Source organism: Hipposideros armiger, unplaced genomic scaffold (assembly GCF_001890085.2).
Source record: "Hipposideros armiger isolate ML-2016 unplaced genomic scaffold, ASM189008v1 scaffold_42, whole genome shotgun sequence".
NCBI lineage: Eukaryota > Metazoa > Chordata > Mammalia > Chiroptera > Hipposideridae > Hipposideros > Hipposideros armiger.
In genome coordinates this window covers 4127649-4138528 of record NW_017731392.1, presented here as the reverse complement: position 1 = coordinate 4138528, position 10880 = coordinate 4127649, and the positions used below count along the sequence as shown (strand labels likewise).

Genomic DNA, 10880 nt, shown 5'->3' with positions numbered 1-10880 from the left:
TATTGATAAAACTCATGAAAGGTGGCACTCGGGTTTTATGTATCTTAAAATGAATGTCCAGGGAAAATATTGTACAAAATGACATGTTTCATCAGTTCCAAGAATGCATTTATTTATTCATTCAGCTTTTATTATATTAGAATAAAATGTTCTTCATAATCTTTGATACAGTGTTCAAAACATTACGATCTGTTGGTATTTTTTAAACAGTCCTTGTTCATGGTGATTTCAAGGCTAAAAGAAGACTAAACTGTGGGGTTTTATAATTGCTAGGGAGGCCATAGGCATTTAAATCACAGTACTTCAAGATTCATGGTGTAAAATGTTATATGTCACATGGCAACTGACAAATCTAATCTCAGCAGTTCATAGAGTTTTCCCCCCAACAATAGACCCAAGCCCCATCTTCTTAAACCCCCTATAAACCAAGAAACCAAGTCAGTACTATTTGGTGTTGGTATATGAATAGTCGACAAAGAAAATTGCCAGCACATTTTGAAAATCATATCAAGTTTTCTTGACACTTTTTGACATTGTGCTTTGACAATCTATCAGCACTACATACACATCTTATCAAAAGAGAAACACAGAATTAACTCAGTTGAATTTGTACTTCTCTACCATCAATAATAACCTCTGCCCCACTCCTTTGCTTGCTTACACTTATCTAGAGATGATAAGAACCCCTGTGAGGAATAGAAAATAGCGATGGGGTGGATCTAAAAGTGCTCTGAGAGTATTTAGAATGCATATGGGTTCAGAAAATGGCCCTTCCCTTCTTTTAGGAGAAAAGTAGGAGAGACACTGTCTCTCAGAGCAGAACTATGGTTCACAACCCTGGCTGCACATTATAATTACTTGGGACATTTCAAAAATGGTAGTGCCCATCTCCACCCGTGGCATTTAATTTGGTCTGGGATAGGGCTCAGGCAAGGTTTTGTTGTTGTTGTTGTTGTTGTTGTTGTTGTTGTTGTTGTTGTTGTTTTCTAGGACCCAGATGATTTTAATATGCTGCCAGGGCTTTAGAATTAAGTATATTCTAGGTTCAAACCTTTACTGTGTGACCTTAGACATGTTAGTAAGCCTCTCTGAATCAGTTTCTTTATCTGTAAAATAAAGGTTGTTGTTGTTTTTTTCTTTAAATCTACTTCATAGGGTCATGTAAGGGAAAGGTTAGAATAAATAAGTGAGAACTTCCAACAGACACCTTAGCACAGAGCTGGCACTCAACAAATATATGCTAGATCTATCTTCAGATTAAACAATATGTTGTCTTCTTGTGTCTCTTACTTCTCCCCCCACCCTCACCCCCGCCCCAATCCAATATCTTCCATTAATTTTTCAGGTGTAACCCAGAGACCCTAAGGGAAATGAGAACAGAAGCTTCTTCCTTCTTTGAGCGGCACAAAGAGCTTCTCCATCCCCTTTCCCAAATTTAAAGTGATCTTATATATATTCACCAGCAACTGAGGAACTGGGGCCATGTTGAGACAGGAGAATGGGGAGTGAAGTATGACCTGGGGCAGGTAACCCATGTCTTTGTCTTTCCAGGATAAGCCAGTGGCTTTGGTAGTCACAGAGGAATGCCCTGAACTCTAAGCAAGAGGAACCCCCTGAATGTTGCAGAATGGCCAGCTCTTCAAAGGAGAAGTACGTGTATGTGACCAAACAGTGGTACCGGAAGAAGGTAGGCTAGAGCATATAGCACAGCAGCTTCAAGCAGAGCAGACATGTAATAAGGAGTTTGCAGAATTGAAATAAAGGTCCTAAACTATAGGTAAACGTCTAACCTGATCCCAGTACTTGGTGAAGTCAGTGTCGTAGAGGCATTTTCTTAGTTTACATCAAGTGTTTCAAAACTGATACATAATCACTCTTATTTGAGTTACAACTCCTACCTCTCTCTTCCCCAGCATGAGCTGAAATCTTATATTTTCTGTTGAAACATCCTCTTTGCCTCCTTCATCCTACTACTCCCACCCCAAGTACCCCATCCCTCTAAATGTCTCAAGGTCTGCAGAGATAATGAAATGTCACCTCCCTAAAAATGATAAGATTGTATTGCTACTTCAAGAGGCATGCCCAAAATCCATGAGTTACAGTTGCAATAACTAATAACAACTGTGACTTCTTTAAGGTCAAAGACGTTTATTTCCAAAGAAAGTACTCACTATCTATAAAAGCTCAATCAATTTATAAAAGCTCCAAAACAGTTAAAAAAATTTTTTTAAGTTAAATTTAGGGGTGGCCGGTTAGCTCAGGTGGTTAGAACGCAGAGCTCATAACACCAAGGTTGCCTGTTCGAGCCCCACATGGGCCACTGAGTTGTGCCCTTCACAACTAAATTGAAACAACTACTTGACTTAGAACTGATGGGTCCTGGAAAAGCACACTGTCCCCCAATTTAAAAAAAAAAAAGTTAAATTTAAATAGAAACAGTAAACAGATCAGTGGTTGCCAAAGATTCTTTGGGATGGGAGCAGAGTTGAATATTTTTTAGGGTGGTGACACTATTCAGTATGATGCTGTGATGGTGAATACATAACAGTATGCTTTTGTCAAATCTATAGAACTTTAGAGGACAAAGAATGAACCTTAATGAATACAAATTTTTAAAAAGTCATTCAGGGGTGCACAGGTCAAAGGTCACAGCGTCCTCCCACTGGAGCTCTTGGAGTTTGTGTGGAAAGGCTTCCAGTCTCTAGCCGATATGGCTCCTCTAACTCCAGTGCCTTCTTGCATCCCCTCTGGGCAGCTTTCCAGAGCCTGTTGGATGCCCAGGAGGACTAGGCCGTGATAGATCACCCAGACTTGAAACATATGGACCCAGTGGTGTTAAAATACTGTCATGCAGCAGCTGCAACTTACATACTGGAAGCAGGAAAGCTAAGAGCTGACAATTCAGCAACTCTAAGCACTTATCTAGAAGACTAAGTTTGGTAGAGCGTGAAGAGAATTGTTTTGCACAGAATATCAGAATAATACAAATTCTCTAGAAATCTTACTGAAAAGTATAGGACGATCCCCCCGCCTCCTCATATAATTGATGTTTCGTGGCGTTTGGAATATCAGATAAAGGCCAATTAACTTCATAAAATGTACAGACTTGCATATTTAGTGACTGAAATATAGAGAACACGGATTCTCATCCCACCCAGAGATTAGCTATAGTTGCAACATGGAACAATTACAGGACTTAGTAGTTTCCCTACTTAAAGATGCTTGGAAAAGCCGAGAAAGAGCAACTCAGTTGTAACTGATCTGCCTGGGTCTAGAAAACAACGAACACCTTGCTGTTAATGTGACCATCATTTGTGCAAGCCGGATGTCCTCCTTGTCAACGAAAAAAATGTTTCCTTTTGGATTTATGCCATTCATCAATTTTGACACTGTTTTACACTTGTAAAAGAGTTAAGAGGGAAATCCTGCCTAAGTATTTGAATCTCTAGTGTTAACTGTACATCGATCCCATTTTGATCTTTTTCAAGTCTTATGAAAGGAAATAGATGGTATTTACGCTGAATAAATAAGTGGTTAAAAAAAAAAAAAGAAAAAGCCATTCAGGAGGATCCCAGAATGGAATGTAGATTGTGACAAAAGAATCTAGCTGTGTTACAAATGTATGAGACAATCTCACTGAAGTGGCTAAGGGAAAAGGGTGCTGACCTAAGTCATTTTGGAAGCGAGCAAAGTTTATAAGATGAAAGGCAAAAGGAACTACACAAAACCACATTATTCTACTTGATAACTCTGTTTCCCATGGGGATACAGGTTCATAATTCTGACAGCACTACATTTATACTAGAATCGAATAATGAAGTACAGGGATGACAACAGGAGTCAGGGTTCTCACTGCTGGAGTGGAAGGTTTCAGACAAGTGAAGGGAGGTGGCTAGAATGATCCATGTGGTAACGCATCAGAGTTGAAGACATCAGTATGAACTCATGTTTAGTTTAATATACAGATGGATAAATACAGTAATACTTATAGTTGTGTATATACAAAGTTTAGAATATTTGTTTCCTTGCTTTAAACATTTGAAGCAATGATACCCAAGTAGCAATGAGAACTCCCAGCCTCCAGATCGTTGTGTTCTAAAATAATTCTCCAAGTGAGCGCAATAATGGTGCCAACTTGGGCCAGTGAAGCAACATTCTCCACAGCTAGACTGAAGAACAAAAGGACAGCAACTTGTCTGTTCCCCTTCCCCCAATTCCCCAGCGCTATTCCCACCCCCAATTCCCCAATTAAAAAAAAATCTTAAAGGAAAAAAAATAATAAATAAATAAATAAATAATAAAATAATTCTCCAATGAAAGGAACCAGAGCTCCCTGGAGAAATGGCTAATTCTAGGACTGGGCAGACAAGGTAAGCCTGGAGCATCTTGTAGTGCCAGAAAATCAGGACGTAATTAAAAAAAAAAAAACCCACAGTGATGGGGGTATTTCAAATTGACACAGGAGCCAACTGTACAAGCTCCCAGTGGCCAAAATTAGAACAATTTGAACAACAAAATAAAATAACCCAAAGTATACAATAAGTATCCATGAGTCTGTGCTGATATAAATTATTGAATAAATAAAGAAAGAAGAATAAATAAAGCTCCTGTTCAGAAGCACAAATACTCTGCCCTCTAGAGGGTGGAACATAGCACTCCCTAAGTGTGGGCTGCACATAGTGACTACCTTCCAAAGAGGAGTATGCGAAGGGAGGAAGAAAGCGATGTTATAGTGGAGAAACCTGACCAACATGACCTCAGCCAAGTCATCAAGGTCAACATCAACAGTGATAGGTCATGCTGATAATACATACCTTTGATACGATGTGATGAAAATAGCACTTCACTACAGTGGTCCTCCTCCAAAACAAATACATAACCCCAGTATAACTGTGAGAAAGACAGGCAAATCTCACTGAGGGACATTCCACAAATACCTGACCAATATTACTCAAGGTCATCAAAAACAAGGAAAGTCTGAGAAAAATGCCACAGCCAAGAGGAGTCTAAGAAGATTTGAGGATTCAATGTAATATGGAATCCTGGAGGAGATTCTGAAACAGAAAAGGGACCTTGGGTAAAAACTAAGGAAATCAAATAAAGTGTGGACTTTAGTTCATAATAATATATCAATATTGGTTCATTGATTGTAACAAATTTACCACTCTAAGTTGTTAAGGGAAACTGGATATGGAGTATATGGGAACTTTCTGTACAACTTCACAACTTTTCTGTAAATCAAAATCTCCTCTAAAAAAGTTTATGTTTTAAATGTTAAGTTAAACATTATATAGGTGTTTAAATGCAGCTGTTGTACCCAAACCTCTTGCTGAAGCACATCTTTATTAAAGAAACTGCTTAAATGGACATGGTTTTGCAAAAGCATTTGTTACACATGATTTCTTGTTCAAACAGAATTCATTGTATCTACATCCAGCAAAGCAAAGTTAACTCGGGCTGTGTGCCAAGACACGGAAATAGCCTTGTTATATAGACTCAGTGTGATAATGGTAGTATTCAGATCTTTCTACCCATGACACACAATATTCCCATTGGTCTAAAAGAAAAAAAAAGCCTCAAAGTTGATTCTCCACTGGCTTAAAAAGTTTCCAAATAAGTGTCTCTGGGGAGAAGTCAAAAACTCTGGGGGCAGGGTTGGGCAGGAAGGAGTGTCAGCAACTGCTAGGTCCAGAAATTGAAAAAAATAAGAATAATAATAATAAAAGGAAGGAAAATGCCTACACTTCTCCAGAGAGCCACCCTTATATGGGAACATTGCCAGAGAACTTAAAGTAGTTCTGAGAAGAAAAAAGTTGAAGTTAACAAAAATTTACCACACTCAACCAACCCTCGGTATCCAGGATTGTATTTGTTAAGCATTCACGATTCCAAAAGGCATAAATTTCTGTCTTCTAATTCCAGACACTGCTGGTCATAGGAAGCAGGGGGGGAAATGTTAAAGAACACACGGCCCCTAGAATCTTACTTAGTTCAAGACCTTAGCAGCAGGACACACACACACCCAGTTTTTGAAGACAATAATAGCCCACAATACCAGGCCAGTCTATAGCAGGAAGTTCGCCTGTTACTGTTAGTGCCTCGGCCCCTGCAGAGATCAGCAGGGGTGAGAAACCCTGGAGGCAACGCTCAAGTCAGGCGCCCTGCTTTCCTTTACATTAGGCCCTTCTTCTAGTGGGGCCAGCAGAGCCTGAAGAAATAGGAGCGCAGGAAAAGAAAAGAGCGATACTCAGGCTTTTGAGATCATTACTTAGCCTAGGTGGTTCTCCCAGCTCACCCTTCAAGGTCTAGTTCAAACCTTAAATCTTTCATCTTGCAGCTAACCCTCCCTCCTCCAAATTCTGAGAGCATAATTCTCTTCTCGTATGCGCCAAATACGTTGTCACTTGCTTCATGCCATGCACTGCTAGCTTCTTTTCATGTGTAATATGTTTCATTGATACCATCTAGAGTCTGATTGCATAGTCTTGAGTCTGACTGCAGACGCTTTTCCCCTCCTCCCCATCCACTTTCTCCCATATCCCAGAGCCCCTAGTCCAGTGTTCTGCATAAGTGCCTAGTAAATAGCTGACCTCAATTAACTATTCTAATCTCCTTCAAATTTCCGTAAGAAAAATTAAATGTAAATCAGGTCTTTTTCACATCTTACCCTTCTAGCAGCCATTCGAAATAGCCAGGAGGTCGTCATCATTATGTCCGGCCTACCTATGGTGAGACTTGGTTTCAGGTGAGCATAGGTGTTCTCCCTGTCACCAGGAGGGTTATGCATTTCCCTGACCAAATTTGCCTTTCATGACTCTAGTCACACAGGGCTTCTTGGTTCCCAGCTGACTGACCACTGGCAGATGATGGTCCCTAGGCCTCTGGACAGTGCCTGCTGCTCTGGTCAAGCAGACTGAACCCAGCCCTGGAAAGCTCAGCCCCAGCACTCACCCTCACCTGGGCCCTGGGTTTGCCTAAACTCCCACCTCATTCATATCTGACACTTCCCTGATCTTGAGAAAGGACAGTATGTATTCTTCCCTGAGCCCTTAGCATTTAGAAATCCAGACAGACGTAGGACATCACTAGAAAAAAATCTGATCCTAAAACATCGAATGCAAGGTCTGATGCAAAACAGCGCCTTGCTTTTCCCCAAGAGACTGCTACCAGTCCAGGTACAGTCTACCCCCGATGAGCATCATTCATACATTCATTTACTCAACAAATATTTCCTGAATACCTACCATGTGTCAGGGCCTCTTCTGGGCATCAGGGTTCTCCTGATCTCTGGTCTTAATTTTCATACTATTCTCTTTCACCCTATCCTGGAAGTCCCAGTCCTTAGCTAATGAGTTCTGTCAGGTTTTCCTGTGACAGAATGGTAGTGGTGGTAAGATTCGGACCCTCGGGATAGCTCAGCATGACAACATTTATAAGACAAACATTTCTCCTGCTAATATGGCCATCTCTCATAGATCTCCTGTTGTTCAGTCACAGCGTCTTTGTCACTTTTCACCACCTCACCAAAGACCTCCTTCTAGCATTTTAACCTGATGTGGGCTGCCATAAGCTAACATGAGTGGCCGGCAGCCAGCATGAGTTGCCATGTGCTGCCGTGAGTGGCCATTTAATGGCCAGCGAGTGACTGTATCACCTGGGAAGAGCGCAATGATAATACCAACATGGGCCAGTGAAACGATGTCCTCCAAAACTAGATTGAAGAACAAATAGACAGCAACTTGTCTGTTCCCATTCCCCGGTTCCCCAACGCTGTTCCCCTCCTCCAATTCCCCAATAAAAATCTTTTAAAAACCCCAAAAATAATAAAAAAAACAAATCCAGGAAATTACCTGGAATGATTGACTAAATTATATTGCTGAGAGGGGCAAGAGTGCTAGAGTTTATATTTTGCAATAATTAGTATATATTTTGCACTGGCCAGCGGCTGGAGGGTAGGGCATTAATTGTTAGGTGTTCTGGGCCCCTGTGAACCCAAGTGAAGCATCTTCTAGCAGCCTGAGGGCCTGGTCACAAAAAGACACAAGGACAGGCTGTGGAGAGGGCACCTACACCATAGAAATACTAAAGAGATCCGAAGGCTTGTGAGTGTAGCACTGACTAATCTGCTGTAGGTAGTCTTGGAATTAGTATAAAATCATTGCAATTTTTACACAAAAACCTGTGTAGCACATCATGCATGATCATGAAAAAGACATGGAAGGATCCTCCTCTGGGAGAGGAATGGAGGGTGGACAGGAATGGAGGGAGGTAAAGGACTTTATTGGTTTTTTTAATACATTTTTATATTATTTTCACTAAATATTAAATATTTTCATTAAAATTTTAGTAGAAAAAATGAGCTAGACCCTTTTAATAGATGTACCCTTCCCAAGTAAAATTCTTTCTCAACACATGACTTGGCCACACAAATCTCTCCAAACTGAGATTTTTCTGATCTAGTTCAAAATATGTGACAATCCTTATTGTTTTTAAATTAATCGCTCATCATAGAACAGGCAATTTTCATTTAAAACCTTAAAAGGTTTTAAGCCAACTGGGAGTCCAGAATTAAATTAAAATTCACCTGCATTAAGAACTGTTACAAATAACTCATCTGAGTTGGGAATCAGATAAAAAGATATCTTCCACGCAACACTAAGCATGCTCGCACACAGTGACAAATACAGCATAACTTACAGTTCTGCCCGGAAACACAGATTTCTTTTGACGTTGATCGCCAAGACACATCCTGAATTTCAAAACATTAAAACTCTGTTTTTGTATCCAGTGTTTTAGAATCAAGGCTATACAGGCTATATATAGAAAACATCTCTAAGCCTACCCCCTCGGCTGTTCGCCATAATTTCTTCCAGGAAAAATAGAAATTGCATAGAGGTCCCCGCTCGAAGCCTCTGGAATGACAAAGAGAAAGCTGCCGGTGGAGAAGGGTGTCTGTGGGAGGGAGAGATGGGGGAGCAAAGAGATCTACACTGAGTGCCATAATGCCTTGCAGGCTAAACAGGGTTTTTTCTGTGCCTCCATAACCCAGAGGACGAACCACATGGATTTTACAGGATGTGCTCGAGCGTGACAGGCGACGAGAGAAAAGGAGAACGTATTATCGGAAAATACTTCATTAATACTCAGCTAACATAAATATTTACCACATGTACAATTATTTGTTATTGTGCTTTGTGTTGTGAAATAGGAGCAACCTAGAAGAGAATCAATTAGGAAAATAATCCCCCCCCTCCGCCCCCTTCTCTATTTAACTGCCTTCTGGTTCCTTCCTCTGCCTAGCTGGGAAAAAGCTTGGTGGAAAAGAAACTACAGTGCTCCCCAACAGCAAATAATATGCTGTGCTTTATGATAGCTGCGCTACATCACTTAGCCTCCCATACAGCCCTTGTCATATTCTGCTTTTTGTCTCAGTTATTTATCCACGGAGCAGATTCAGTCTTAATCCACCACATTTAGGTGTCCAAATTTTGTTAGCTTTGTTTTCTTTATATCAGTTGAAACCCATCTCAACTCCCCTGAGCTGGCAAGAAAGTCATGCACAATCATTACTGGAGTCCCCTTATCTCCCTGGTTTACACCAGAATCTGGGAGAAGCACAGGAATCAGAAACTGGGGAAATGACTTCTAGTCTCCCTCCTCCCTTGATCCTTTCTGATATTCTCACCGCCCAATCTTGAAATGTGACAGGCTTTCTGTTCCAATGCTACGCAGGGATGGGGGAGGGTTGGGAAGGGGGCTCTGCCTCAGCTGGAGGCTCTGGCACAGGAGTGGAGCCTCCCTAAGGCACCCTATGGCCATCCTTCTGAGACATTGTCACCCTGGACAAGACCTCAGGACCAGAGAGGGTCCCCACTACCCATGGCCCACCAACACAGCACAGCAGAATTTCCACTCTCTCTCCTGGCTCTCTAAGATACCTCTTTACTTGTTCCCTATTACCCTATTGCTTCAGGACATCTTGTGTAATTTCAACAATAAGCCAGGGTAAGATTGGGAACTCATAATAATTAACATCTTAACAAAGTGTCCTGCCAATTACACTGGTGTTATCATTCCTTCCCAACCAAAATTTCCCTTCAGTCCTCACCCCACCCTCCATCACTACTAGACTTGGCGTTCAGAAAGGGACTGTTTAGTGCTCATTTTGTATCCTCTAAAATATCTAACATGGGGATTCTCAACCACTGCAATCAAGAAATCAAATCTCTCTCAGCAGTCCCTCCAAATTTTTATTAACATGTAAAAAGGAAATGTATTTTTGCTACAAATGAGTATACATATTGTCACAGCAATGAATGCCTGAGATGTAAAACAAAGCACATGAGGCAGCTGGGTGTGGAGCAGCTTTTCTGTAACTAATGAGCATGAGGTTAGCATGTCATCATATCGGCACTACAGACAAACTGCAAGAACTGTGCCTTCAAGAAGAGCATGGGGCCGGCCGAGTGGCGCGGTGGTTAAGAGCTGGCTTGGGACGCCAGAGGGCCCCGGTTTGGATCCCACATATGAGGGCCAGTGACACTGCCCTCCACAGCTAAGATGCTGAACAACAGCTCAATCTAGAGCTGGGCTGCCGTGAGTTGCCAGCAACGGCAGGTGGGTTGCCATGGGCTACCGTGTGTAGCCAGCAGCCACTGTGAACGGCCATCCAGAAGCCACTACTGATCTGCCTCACCCGGGAAGAGCGCAATGATGGTGCCAACTGGGGCCAGTGAAGCAACGTCCTCCACAACTAGACTGAAGAACAAAAGGACAGCAACTTGTCTGTTCCCCTTCCCCCAAATCCCCAATAAAAATCTTAAAAAAAAAAGAAGACCATGGCCAGGGCAGAACCAGCTCTTCATAAACAGCAACCAACC

The 10880-nt window shown here is 41.5% G+C and overlaps 1 pseudogene; it reads left to right on the top strand.

Moving 5' to 3' along the window:
• The first annotated feature begins 1627 nt into the window (after window positions 1-1627).
• On the top strand, window positions 1628-3308 carry LOC109380919 (COMM domain-containing protein 3 pseudogene; annotated as a pseudogene).
• Window positions 3309-10880: the final 7572 nt, after the last annotated feature.